The sequence below is a fragment of the Polypterus senegalus genome, chromosome 2, assembly GCF_016835505.1.
Source record: "Polypterus senegalus isolate Bchr_013 chromosome 2, ASM1683550v1, whole genome shotgun sequence".
Lineage (NCBI taxonomy): Eukaryota > Metazoa > Chordata > Cladistia > Polypteriformes > Polypteridae > Polypterus > Polypterus senegalus.
In genome coordinates this window covers 51,441,635-51,456,361 of record NC_053155.1, presented here as the reverse complement: position 1 = coordinate 51,456,361, position 14,727 = coordinate 51,441,635, and the positions used below count along the sequence as shown (strand labels likewise).

General features: G+C 38.6%; 1 protein-coding gene across 2 annotated transcripts in view; it reads right to left on the bottom strand.

Annotated features, from left to right (window-relative positions):
• bcl9 (BCL9 transcription coactivator) overlaps positions 1-11,900 on the bottom strand; it is a 522,554-nt gene extending 510,654 nt beyond the window's left edge. For both annotated transcript variants that reach the window (XM_039743665.1, XM_039743666.1), the window contains exon 1: positions 11,545-11,900. The gene's annotated coding sequence lies outside the window, so the exon portion shown is untranslated. The remainder of the gene's footprint in view (positions 1-11,544) is intronic.
• Between the last annotated feature and the right edge of the window lie 2,827 nt (positions 11,901-14,727).

Genomic DNA, 14,727 nt, shown 5'->3' with positions numbered 1-14,727 from the left:
TACAGTGATAAAAATACTCCGAGTGGTGCTGTGAGAGTAATATGGAAAAAGAGTATCCACTGTGGCAACCCCTAATGGGAGCAACTGAAAGAAGAACAAGAAGGTGCAGTGAAAGTAACAACGCTAAAGCAGTCATGGTATTTAGAATACTATGGCTATTCCCTGGACCATTATATTGTTAGAGGTTAATTACAATCAGATGCATTACACCAATAAACAATATGTGGTTAATTTCAGTGTATTTATAAAGCTGCATCAGGAAAAGAAAGAATAACCACACAGGAACAGTAGCACTGCTTTGACGCTGTGTGCCGCCAGTTGGCAAAACTGAGCGGAGAACTTGCATACGACGGGGTATGAGGTACCGTGGAAAAATGTGTGGCTTTACGCCAAGTGTAGGTTTTATACATCGCAATTTGAACGTGGAAATTTTCTTACAGAGCATTTCTGTGCGTACGCAGTGCTTATACATGAGGCCCCAGGAGTTTTTAGAAGTAATCAGTGACTGTTTTTTCAACACAGCATGTTAAAGCACCAACACAGGGTGAAGCCTGTCTGGATTTAGTATTTTGTAATTATCAGGTTAGAATTGAGGGTGTAGAGATGATTGAACCGCTAGGGTCAAGTGACCATAATGTAATACAATTCTCAGTATTTTGTAAGAGTGCAGATGCAAAGACTAAAATTGTTAAGCTAAACTTTAGTAGGGCTAATTTTGAGCAGATGTGACAAAGTCTAAGTAGGATACACTGGGATAAGCTTTTAAATGTGGAGACAGTCGAGGAGCAGTGGAACAGGTTTAAAAATGTTTCACATGTAATGCAGGACAGATACATACCTAAATTTGGAAATAATAGGAAACTAAAAAAACTCCACGGTGGATTAATAAAGATTTAAAAAAGAAGTTGCAAAGGAAACAACTGCTTTATAAGGCATATAAGACTAATGACTGCAAAGTGAATCGTAGAGCATATGAAAACATGAGGGCAACCATTAGGAAGGATATCAGGGAGGCTAAAAGACAGTTGGAGAGGAATATAGCAGATAAGGCGAAAGAAGACCCTAAGAGATTCTTTCAGAATTTAAGTAGTAAAAGAGCAGTCAAGGAGGGGGTCAAGTGCATCAGGAATAGTAAAGGGGAATTAAAAGACACACACAGTGAAATACCAGATGCCCTAAATAACATTTTTCTGAGGTGTTTACAAGTGAGCAAGTGGATAACCTCTCAGAGGTAAACACGACTACTAAGGAGGTACTGAGGGATTTGGAAATTGTAGAGGGAGAAGTGCTGCTCAGATTAAATAAGATGAAATCAAACAAATCACCAGGACCAGATAATATGTATCCTCGTGTTCTTAAGGAGGCTAGTGAGTACATATATAAACCCTTGACATGTATTTTTAGGAAGTCACTGTGCACTGGAGAGATTCTGGAGGACTGGAAAATGGCAAATATCATCCCATTATATAAAAAGGGTGACAGGGCAAATCCAAGCAACTATAGGCCAGTAAGCTTAACATGCATCACAGGAAAATTAATGGAAGGAATTATTAAGGATAAGACTGAGCAAAACATGGCAAGGACAGGAGTTATTCTGAACAGTCAGCATGGGTTCAGAAGAGGGAGGTCATGTTTTACTAACATTCTGGAATTCTATGAGGAGACAACAAAAGGATATGATTAAAGTGGAGCTTATGATATTATTTATCTGGACTTTCAGAAAGCATTTGATAAGGTGCCACATGAGAGGTTGGGCATAAAATTAAAAGAAGTGGGAGTTCACGGTGATGTTTTTAGATGGGTGCAGAATTGGCTCAGACACAGGAAGCAGAGGGTGATGGTGTGAGGAACCTCATCAGAACTGGCCGATGTTAAGAGTGTTGTTCCACAGGGGTCAGCTCTAGGGCCGCTGCTAATTTTAATATATATAAATGATTTAGATAGGAATATAAGTAACAAGCTGGTTAAGTTTGCAGATGATACCAAGATAGGTGGATTAGCAGATAAATTGGAATCCATTATATCATTACAGAAGGACTTGGATAGCATACAGGCCTGGGCAGATTTGTGGCAGATGAAATTTAATATCAGCAAATGTAAAGTATTACACATAGGAAGTAAAAATGTTACATATTGAATACACAATGGCTGGTGGGAAAATCGAGAGTACACCTTATGAGAAGGATTTAGGAGTCATAGTGGACTCTACGCTATTAATTTCCCGACAGTGTTCAGAAGCCATTAAGAAGGCTAACAGAATGTTAGGATATATTGCAAGATGTTTGGAGTACAAATCCAAGAAGGTTATGCTCAATCTTTATAATGCACTGGTGAGGCCTCATCTTGAGTACTGTGTGCAGTTTTGGTCTCCAGGCTACAAAAAGGACATAGCAGCACTAAAAAAGGTCCACAGAAGAGCGACTAGGCTGATTCCAGGGCTACAGGTGTTGAATTATGAGGAAAGATTAAAAGAGCTGAGCCTTTACAGTTTAGGCAAAAGAAGATTAAGAGGTGACATGATTGAAGTGTTTAAAATTATGAAGGGAATTAGTACAGTGGATCGAGACTGTTATTTTAAAATGAGTTCATCAAGAACACGGGGACACAGTTGGAAACTTGTTAAGGGAAAATTTCGCACAAACATTAGGAAGTTCTTCTTTACACAAAGAACGATAGACATTTGGAATAAGCTACCAAGTAGTGTGGTAGACAGTAAGACGTTAGGGACTTTCAAAACTCGACTTGATGTTCTCTTGGAGGTAATAAGTGGGTAGGACTGGTGAGCTTTGTTGGGCTGAATGGCCTGTTCTCGTCTAGAGTGTTCTAATGTTCTAATATGTATTGGTAGATATTCTTTAAATACATTTTAAAATGATCAATTTTCACACCTGTTTAATGCAATTCAGAGTTGCAAGGTATTAAATATTCATCCATTCATTTCTTTATCCCAGCCATTCCAATTCAGCCATTCAGTCTGAGATCATAATTATTTCAATTCAATTTCAAAATGAAATGCATCTTCCTGTTGTTAAAATTCTCTTATCCTTTCAGCCTTTATGTACACTATATATTCATCCATTTTATGAAGTAGTTATACAAAATTTAAGCAAGTGGGGTTTGGACTGGGATAAGGCAGGAACAAATCCCAGATGGGATACCATTCCACAGTGGGAAACATTCAAGGAAATCGAGGAAATCTCCTTTGGCACTTGTACAGAACCAACTAGAAAATGAGGGATCATTTCTTGTAACAAATGCCTGGGGAAAAGTTCATAAAGTGACAGAAGATGAAGAAGAATGTTGAACTGTTCTGTGGACTCTCTTCTTTAGTCCTTAAGCTTACCTTTTGGGGGTAGAGTTTTGTGGGGCTTACAATATTGCAGTGACCAGTCATTACTTTCTTTATATTAACTTACAACAGGACTTCCTAGTCAAGTTGGGAAGTTTTGGTGAGGCAGGCAGATCTGGAGTATGGCTAAAGCCACTAATACATTTTCTTCTGTTATCGTGAAGTACTAGCAGATTGCTGCTACAGATTGCTGGAATTTTTAAACATGAATAGAAGATTGATAAAAAATGGTTATCAGGAAAAAAGGGGAAGTAGGCAACAGGATGTGACTGTAAGCACAGGTCTACCACCCAATTTATAGACAGAAATCCTGTTTTTTTTTTCATTAATGGTCCTTCTCATGTACTTTCAAAGTGTTAAACCTTTCATTGAATCTTCAAAGCCAGCATTTTGCTTGTGAAGTATGTGTAATACCGGTGAATTAATAAAATATATTACCATCTGCCACAAATCTGCCCAAGCCTGTATTTTATTTAGGAATGATTTCACTCATTCAAGATTGTTTCCCTTCCACTTTTCCTGGCATCATCTGCAAAAGCAAGAAGCTTGTTATTTTCAGTATATTCTTATCCATGTATTTATATTAAAAAGAGTAGCAACTCATCTCTGATGGACACAACTTCAATTTCGCCAAATTCTGAAAAAGTTCCTCCTCCATAACCCTTTGCCAATTTTGCACGTATTTACACACTGCACCTCTTCTCACCTGCGGTGGGCTGGCGCCCTGCCTGGGGTTTGTTCCTGTTTTGCACCCTGTGTTGGCTGGTATTGGCTCCAGCAGACCCCCGTGACCCTGTGTTAGGATATAGCAGGTTGGACGATGACTGACCTCTTCTCACACACTTCTTTTAGTTTTATCTCAAATCTCACATGTAGTAACTGTTACACACGTGCACATGGGTGGCAGCTAAAGGGCTCAAAATAAGGTAATTCCTGGTCAGACCAGGCGGTGGCAGAGTGCACTGACCCTTTCTCTTTTTTCCCCCACAGACTAAATGTAGGAAATTTCACTTGGGCCCTTGAACGTCACTTCCAGTTCTACCCCTGAAGACATTACTTCCTCCTTCCATCTTCAAAACCCACCATGTCCGTAACAAACCTCAGTTCTGTTTTGGACTCTTGTCTGTAAAGACCATTTTTTTGTAACCATTTTGCTTTACCAGCCAATTTCCAAGTATACAGGAGGCTCCCCTCAAACCTCTTTTTGTGTCAAGGCTTAATTATTTACAACATAACTTAAAATCTTTCTGAAGTTCAAGATAAATAATATCAAATTCATTGTATTTGATCAAGTGCATTTGTTGGGTCTTGTTGATTTCTTATTAGTGAAACATGATCTTTACTGCCTAATCAATTTTTGGTTCCTAGAATAATCCTGCTAAAAACACATATTATATGGTTAGCACATCCATCCATTATCCAGCCTGCTATATCCTAAATACAGGGTCATGGGGGTCTACTGGTGCAAATCCCAGTAAGCTCTACAAAAATGAGTTTGGTACTTAGTTCTGGTCTCCAGCTTGGTGGGGCTTTTGTGTTCTTTTACTGTTTATTTGCATTTTTTCCAGCTCTAAATTGTCTCAATATAATTTTATTCACCTATTTCATATCTTTTTTGATATGAACTAACTACAGAGTGTATGAGAAGCAATGTCATGTACCAACTTTTCTAACAGTAGAAGGATAATCATCAGCAATGAAAAGCATCAGGCAGTTGTGGTCTCACGTTTTGGCAATATATGGGAACTATTCCTTCAGTGTCATCAGAATGGAAGGGACAAAATAATCCGGTACACTTATAATAACAGAAGAACATGTATAGTATGACAAAACATTTGGGCCGTCAAGCTCATTTGGTTAGTTAATATCTAAGTTGATTCAAAATGTCATTCAAGTACATTTTAAACATGGTCATGTTTCCAGTTTAACTCCTTGATTTGGCACCTTGTCTACGATTCCCATGTTCCCATGAACCTTTGTGTGAAGAACCTCTTCCTGGATTCTGTTTTATCTGCTGTTCCAGTTAATTTCCACTTGCCCTAATGTCCTTGAGTAAGTGATTCACTATTCAACTTCGCTGGATTAACTTTAATGACACATTTGAGAATTGTGAAGACCCCACTCAGCCTTCTGTGCTCAGGACTAAAGAGGTTTAATATCCTTTCCCATATGAAACCATTATTGCATAAAGATATCCACTCAACTACATTGCTGGTCTTTTTCTTGAAACACATTCTCATCTATCGTAGAACATTCACCATGTGGTCTTGGTCTTGTTTCTTTGGATTATAATTTATCTAGAACCTTCAAAAACACTGTCTTTCCTCTGGTAAGCTTTACTTAAAGGAAGTGGTGAACACATGGCTTTGTATGAGCAAATGAATGTTTAAGTGAAGGTTCTTCAAACATTGCGAAAAGCTGATAAACTATTTAAGAGAAGGATGCACCTGCAAGTTCTGTATTCCACTTGTTTTAATTGTATTCATTGTGAATTGTTTCAAAGTCAAAGCATCCTGTCTTTTCAACAACTGCTTTCAGGATTATTTAAAAAAAAAGCCCTGGATGGGGTGGATGGATGTTGCTCCTTGTTGTCCATAGCAGGTAGCTGGGCCTGAGGGAGTAGGAGTCCCCCTAGGTGTCTGGAGTGCGCATCCCTTCGGTAGCACAAATGATGCTCTTTTGCGTATATATACTTTAACATGGCCTTTTCATAACTTCATTTTAACTTAATCCTGATACTCTCTCTTCGGTTTCTTTGTGGTGGTGACCTGCGCCACCACCACCTACTCAAAGCATCATGATGCTCCAAACAATGATGGATGGATTAAAAGGCAGAAGTCTACGTGGCCATCATCATCAAGTCCTTCCATGAGAACCCTAAATCCAAAGAGGACTGTTTCATTTATGTTAGGTAGAATGCCCAGAGGGGACTGGGCAGTCTCATGGTCTGGAATCCCTACAGATTTTATTTTTTTCTCCAGCCGTCCGGAGTTTTTTGTTGTTTTTTCTATCCTCCCTGGCCATTGGACCTTACTCTTATTCTATGTTAATTAATGTTGACTTATTTTATTTTCTTACTGTGTCTTTTATTTTTCTATTCTTCCTTATGTAAAGCACTTTGAGCTACTTTTTGTATGAAAATGTGCTATATAAATAAATGTTGTTGTTGTATACAGCAGACTTTAAGTAAGGCCCACCTGTTGCTGTACAGAGAGTGCACACTTACTTTTTTAAACATCCAGCAGGTAACAGCACTCAATCAGTATCATCCGAGTGGTTAGGACCCACCGTTAAGGTCTGTAACTTTCATAAATGGTGCCCCTCAAATGACAACACCCTATGCAGCCACCTATGAGGCTCTAATGGATTTACTGATTCTGTCTTAAGTTCATATTGTCTCCTAACAAAACAATGTGACAGTAATGTCAATTTTGTATAGAACATTCCTTTTACTTAAATGGTAAACACCAATGAGTAAGTCTGTTCAATAAAAGAAAGACTTATTGAGCAACAGGTTATTTTAGTGGCTAAAACTTGGAGAAATTAGGCAGAACTCATAGTAAAAAGCAGACTTGGTTAAATTTGGTTGGACAAACTTTCTGGAAAGAGAGCAAAACTAAATTAAAAGTCAAAGCAAGCAAATGCAAAATGTGATTTTCTTCTAAGTTTCTCTACTAAGTGTGTGAAGAGTCATTTGCTTAATGTCCAAAGACATGACAAACCCCTCATCACCTTAATGTCTAGATTTACAAGACATGGAGCTTTTTGGGGTTTCCTTTTATTTTTATTATTTACTTTTAAGCCATTTTGGACCATGTGCAGGAAACTACACTCTTCTCATAAAGAGTAAACCAATATGTGGCTTCAGCAAAACAGACCAGAAGCACTTGAAGTTATGCATGACACATCAGACAACCCCAGGGTTTGCCCCCCAAATAAATATGAGTGGTTACTCCTTTATTCAAAAACTCAAAGAAATTGGCATCAGTAATATAGCCTTGTGGAGTGTTCTTTAATGGAATTTACAGGTTGCTGATCATGAACATGATAATATTTTTGATATTTAATTCTTTACCAGTGGTCCAAGCCCTGTAACAGCCACTTACAGGAGGTTAAAAATGACAAACTTCAAACCTGTGGATCATGTGGAGTATCGTTTTAAACTACCTCAAGGTCAGTAAATATGAATATGATGTTATTTTAGATTTTTGACCCTTTACTAGTCCTGCATGGACCACTATCAGAGGATGAAATTGACAAATTCCTATTACAATCCAGAATATTTATGCTCTAACATTTAAACTAAAGCACACATTTTACATTTTCAAATATTTGACTCAATTCTTCTTGTTTATTGTGTACTTCTACCTCATGGAGTAAACCATCTCTTATGAACACCCCATATTAGGGTGGCATAGTCTAATTCAGAATTTAACTTTTTGAAAAACTCTATGTTGCATCTGATGACACTTTAATAGAGTGCCCACAATGAATTTTGCAATTCAGAATAATGACTAAATTAATGGTTAATCCCCGAGGCCTAGAGTTCTTCTCTGTGCCCATAGTTCCCTTATCATTAAAAATTTGCATTTAAAAGACAGGAAGTATGATAGAAGTTATCAAGTTTTGATGGTTATGGTCAGCTTTTCAAGATGTTAAACGATTGTTTTTAAAAGTATAATGCAGGTCAATTTCACCTTTGTGGGCAGGGTATTCACTTTATTTGCATTCAGTGTAATATGTGCATGAATATGCCGTGACTCTAAATCGGATTAAGTAGGTCTGGTTATCCATCCATCCATTTTCCAACCCACTATATCCTAACACAGGGTCACGGGGATCTGCTGGAGCCAATCCCAGCCAGCACAGGGTGTAAGGCAGGAACAAATCCATGGGCAGGGTGCCAGCCCACCGCAGTAGAATGAACCTAATAATGATTTCAATGTGCAGTATTTAATGTACTGTTCTGTATAATGTATACTTGTGCTGTATAATACCAAAAATAATGCTGTACTCTTTACCAAATGGGAAGTTATAAAATTTGATAGACTCCAACAATCAAATTGGTGTTTTTCCTTTTGTGTTTGGAATATGTAAAGTTGACCTAAGCAATAACTTCTCAGGTTAAGTTTATTGAACCTCACTACTTCTTTTAATCTGTTACCAGCCAGCTTGTATGATAAAATTAATAAGAAAAGTGCAATACTGTCAGAAAGATAGAAAAATATGTCTTCTGGCTTGAACTGTAGGGCTATAGTTGAGATGCCGACCACTGAATTCAAGATCAGTAATGAGCCAGCAGGTCGGGAGGTGGCCTAGAGCAGCAAAGCACGATGTCTGCAAGTGGCAAGAGGGAGTTTAACAAGCAATAAAGTCCAGCCAACTGGCAACGAGCACCAGACGTTTACTGAATGAGGAGGGAAACTGAGAGGCAGAGGAAGAATTACAGCAGTGTGAGAGTAAAATTGTGTGTCAGAGGTTCTAAGACTTGACCTGCTATTTGCCAATAGAAAAGAGACTTTTATGCTGGTGGAGGCTCATTATTTGTACTACGTCTATATACTGTTCAGCCACCAATATGCAGAGTATACTTTTTGAAATGGCTCTTTATTGTTATTTATACAGTATTCTGTAATTAATTAGTTAGAAGATATTCAACTATTCCTGGAATGCAAAGTTTTATTTTGGCACAGATACAGTACATCCTTCATATATGTGATTTTATATGTATATTTATATATGTATATTCTCTATTCTCTCTATGTATATTTTCCTTCTGTTATTTCCTGTCCAGATTTCCTGGTGATGGTCACAGTTGCCACAAGGCAAGTTGGACTGACCAGGCCTCCCTATCTTTAGTAACAGATAACCGAATTGACCAAAACACAATAGATTAAGAGAATGTAACATACTGTCTTGCTGTCTTAAACTATAGGCCACAAAGTATAGGTGTGCATATTTAGATATTACAGTATATCCATCTAACTATTTTCTTAACCTAATATTATATTATATTATATTAGATTGCTATTAAGAATTATTTGCTAATATTTCTGTGTATAATGCAGTATACAGCACACATTTGTACGCAATTTAATGGAATAGAATTTTATTACATTTGTTATAGAGAGATTACATTTATATTCACATTTATTCAGGTGGCTACCTATTCTATTCAAAGCAAGCTGCAAAATGAAGTGTTTCAATTGCTACCCTGTTGCTCCTTCTGTGAGGAACTAGCAGTGTCTTTGAGGACCAAAGAGACTGAGTGACAGTTAAACTGACAACTCTTATGTTCAACAGTTCAGACAGATAGATATGGTAAAAGGCATTATATAAGTTAAAGCGAGACAGACAGGCAAGTAGATAGACAGATAGATAGATAGATAGATAGATAGATAGATAGATAGATAGATAGATAGATAGATAGATAGATAGATGATTTTATTATAAAAATTATTATGTTTGTCATTCCTCACCTAGAAACATTTTTGGAAACTATCTTTTATCAGTTCCATCAGCACATTGGTTATGTCTCTTTTGTTGTTTCAGTCAGTCTCATTAATTTCATCAAAAACCTCATATACAGTATGTGCTTTAATTTATTTTTTTTTATTCAAACTTATTCATACCATAATTGCTTATTAATGTGTACACATAAGTATATGTATGCCAATGCATATTTTTTATATTTTCCTTAGTATTAACATTATTAGATACCTTACTTCAATTTAAAGAGTAAAAGTTTTCTTTTCATACACTTGTGTAATTAAAAAAATGATTAATAAATCTTCTGTTTAAGCATTAGTTTCAAACCAGTCTTCCCATTCTTGTGGACCACTGATAGACTCTCATGGTGTATCATTTCAAGATATTAAACAGACATGACAGAATGGCACAGATCTGGCAGTTTTGTTAATTGCACTCAGCCAGTAGGCACCTGCCACAAAGAAACATGAGTTCTACACGTAGAAGCGGTGGCTTTTTAATTTTAGAACACTCTTCAGATTTTATTTGCAAACTATATGTATTCTCTGACTTTGTGAGTACTGCAGATGGTGTAAGGTGAATAAATTTCTTTTGAATTCTAAAGTGTATCTCAACATATAATGATTGCATTCAGAAGGTGTGAAACATTCAAAACTTTATCTGCTTACAGTTCCAGCCCTGGTGCCGTTTTATTTTGAGTCCACTGGGAAACACACTAAACAAACTGTTTTCGATAATAGCCTTTTAGTGCTCCTCATTTTCTGTTTTCATCTCCAAACTGCATTACACTCCAAGCCTGCTTTCTTCATAAGTTGTAAACAAAGTGTAAAAAAAAAAACACAGATTTGCAGCATGTGTGCGTTTCACCATTGCTAAATAGCACAACATCTCAGAAATCAATAGATCAATTGAAATTCCCCTTAGTTTAAGAGCTTAGGTGACTGACAATCATGTCCGCACAATTTTACCTGACAAAACAAACACCTCTCTCTGCCCCTACAAGCCCAAATTCAATTTCATATAGCATCACTGCCACCATTGCTGTGATTTGTCCTGCATAATGCATGGAGATGACTTGGAGCATCTCTCCTCCAAAAAGGTCACTTTAATTTCTCCACTCGTGGGCTGAATGAGACTGACAGACTCTTGACACTTGACAGGAGAAAAGGTTACAATAAAAAAACAAAACTAAAAACAGGTCTCCACAACCAGGATCTCCCAAACAGTGCAATCACTGCAGCTTTATTTAACGGCTCCAGTACTAGAATACACACAGACACACACACACACATGCACACCCTCACCCCTTGCCAAATAAAATAAAATGTAGAAAAAATGAAAGGCCTGCAAGGGCCCCATTATCTTCAATCTCTATAGACACACATGAACACAAACATTCAAATCAGCACAGCGGCCAAATCCACCCCCACCCCCCCAACACAACCGCCCCCCTCATTGGTAAAAAAGAAATCCATGAGGGTCCTAACGAAAAGGAGGCCATCCCATTCTCAGGTTCTGCTGAGAGTTTTCAACAACAGACAGCAAAAAAAGATAATAATAATAATCCCTGGAAAAGTGTCTGAGCGCTTTCTAAGGAGCCCCATGGCCAGCACTAGCAGCAATAAGCACAGCACATTCAAGCAATCCAACTCCTGAATTAGCCCACCAATATAGCAGCAATGAAGAAATGCATACAAGCCCCTTACCTTTTTGGTGGCTGTTGTTGCAGCTCCAAAAAATTCTACAGCCTCATATTGTTTTGTTTTGTGTTTTTCTTTTCTTTTTTTTTTTTTTTTTACTTCTGAGGGGTTAAAAAAAAAGTGCACACATCCACACAAAGACCCTTTTCCCTGCAATCCCTGGCCCCCTTAGCATCAAGACACTAGGACAACATCAAAGCAACTTGGGGGGAACACTTGAGGGGCCTATTGTCTGGTCTGGTCTGATCCGTTTTTCTTGCGCTTCCCCCTCCCAGCACTGCTCCACTTGGTATGGCCCGGCATTCATGCCAAGCAGCTTTCACACATGGAAGGGAAGCTTGTCTCAAGCAATTGCTGACAAGCCACAAACAAGACAGCCTCCCCAGCACACCCCCCAACCCCCCCACCTCCCTTCCCCTCTCCACCTCTCCTCTCTCATTCCCTCCCTCCGTCTCCTTCAGAATGTGAGACTCCCTAACTCTCCTGACATGCAGGCAATGAGTCTGGCCTCACGGCTCCCCACTGCCCCAGGCTTTGGGCTGTAAACACACAGACTACAGCTTGTCGGTGGGAGCTCACAGCTAGAGCCTGAGCAGTGGAGAAAAGAAAAGGAAAGAAACAGACGGAGGAGAGGAGAGGAGAAGAGATAGGGGGTGGGGTGGGACAGTTCCTTCTTGAGACTCCTTCCTTAAACGGGGTGTGAGGGGAGGGAGACAGAGAGAGTGAAGGAGCAATCAAAGAAGAGAGGTGGGGGTTGGTGGCGGTTAGGGAACAATAAAACCAGAAGCTCTTAAGACACATAAGTTTCTCGCAGTGATTTTGCTTTTAACCTTTTGATGGCTGATTTTCTGTCCCCCCCTTCCTCGTGCCTGTTGCTTTTTACTGTGAGAAGCAGCAATTGCTTTACAGAGAAGAAGTCGGAAACTATCATCACCATGGGGTGATAACAATGGCATTAAAATACAACACCTGTATTGATCAGTTAGATAAGAATGAAACGGCAACCCATCAGTCCAGTTTCAAGCCCAAGTAATTCAAATCATGGTCATGGGGACCAGAGCATATGTGATGCAAAGCAGGAAGCAACTTTGACTAGGGTGACAGTCCAACACATGTCACATGCACACTCATGCCAAGCCAATTTATGTTATTGTTATTATTTCTGGATATCTTTGAGCAAATGTCCTCTCAAATCTTAAAAGCTTTATTAAATTAGTGGAAGCCATGTGTTTTATTGTGAACTTGGGTGATTCTGAGTGTTTTCCTCAGTGGAGTGAGGTCTTGTCCAGAGTTGGCACCCCACCTTTTGCTGAAGTTTCTTGCAAGCCTGAGCTGAAATTGGGAGATGGGGGGTGGCTGGGGGGTTTGGAGGCATCAAAATGCTTGGGTGCATACATGGGTATTTGAGCATATTAGGAAGTATTTGCCTAGCTGATTATCTTTATTACTGCATATTTAGCACAATGAAACTGGTTGAATGGAAGTTGTAAATTGATTCATTGATACATTTTTTTTATTATAAAAAAAAACCTTTCTAGTGCTTGAAAAGCTAAATAGAATGATTGATACATGAGAGAAAAACAATCAAATAATCTTTGTCATTTTTTCTTAAGTATGGTGAAAGGTAATTTATACTTACAAAATGCTATGGTCTGTCCATCGGTAACACGATTACTTGCCAGCTACCAGACAAAACCTCAGTGTTGATCTCGAAAGCTTACAACCCAATAAGTACTGGCATTGCAAAAAATGTGAGGTAATGGCAGCCAATCCAAACTGACCTACGCTCATGGGTTTCTTATGGTAAAGCAATAGGTGAATTAAGTGACATGGTTGAAAGAAAGAGAAGACCAACATGTTCTGCTGACCATTAAGCAATTCACAGAGCCGGTGACGTGATGAGGAAGTTCATAATAGGAAGATGATAAACAAGAAAAGCTGCTAAACATCAAGTGTAGGATACAGAATGTGAGAATGAGAAATACAGAGACATATATGAAACATGATGTCCACGTGTAATAAAAACACAGTCCCCACTAGCCCATCTATTGATAATCCCCCAGAATAAGGTACATAAAAGTTCAATTTAAGTTTAGTGTTTATAGATCATCGAACATGACAAAGAACTCAGTAGTATGAAAAAGTAAAAATAACAGCATCAAATTCTGATGAGCATCAACACGTCAAAAAAGGAGCTTAACATAGATTGATTAAGCAGCTTTGCCAAATTTGAACAGTTCAGCTTGCTCTATATGAACCACCTTTATGTTAGGTTCATATACACTGGTGAATGAACAAATCTGAGGTTGTACCAACCTTAGCAAAATGAACTTGGTTCGTGTGTTTCTTAACAGCAAACTGATCGAGAATGTGACATGAAAGAAAGGTAAACAACAGCGGTGACATCTGCCGAGTGAGAAATTGCAAAAACTAATTACGTGATAGGAAGATGAATGATAGCTGCGGCACCTGCTTACTGTCAAGTACATACAGCACATCAAACTGCTGGTACTCACAAACTACTGGGACTAGGAGCCTGATCTTGGTCTTAATCAAAGCCTTTTTAACTGGACTTTTTGCCTGTTCAGTTTTCACTGACTCCTTACAATCCTCAAAGAAGCAATTGAAACACTTCAGTTTGCAGGTCTCTTTCAAAATAATAAAACCCAAATAAATAAATGTAGCCATACAGTAAATGTAATCTCTCCAAATATATCATTAAATGTACAGAATAGAAGTATTTCATGGCATGCAGTTGTGCTTGAAAGTTTGTGAACCCTTTAGAATCTATATATATAATTCATTAAGGCAAGACACCCATGGAAAGCACGCCGGAAGGGGCGTGGATTCACTAAGCCGCCGACAAGTAAGACACCTATGGCGCACGCAGGAAGGAGCCACGCTGGAGGTGAATCGCCATATGCAGCGTGTAAAACGGTTTGCGAGGGGTATCCCATGGGATCCTTAAAACAATCCTTTACAACTGAGGTTAAAACACAATGAAGTAAGCAGTCTTTAAAAACAGAGTTTTCGGTTGCGATGCACAACCGCGTGCACCATAGCAAACTGTTTTACACGCTACATACAGCAATTCGCATCCGCGACAAACATGCGTCTTCTTAGATGCTCCTGCAGGAACACGGAAAGTCTACGTGAGTCTGGACTGTGCAAAGACGACAACGACTCCAG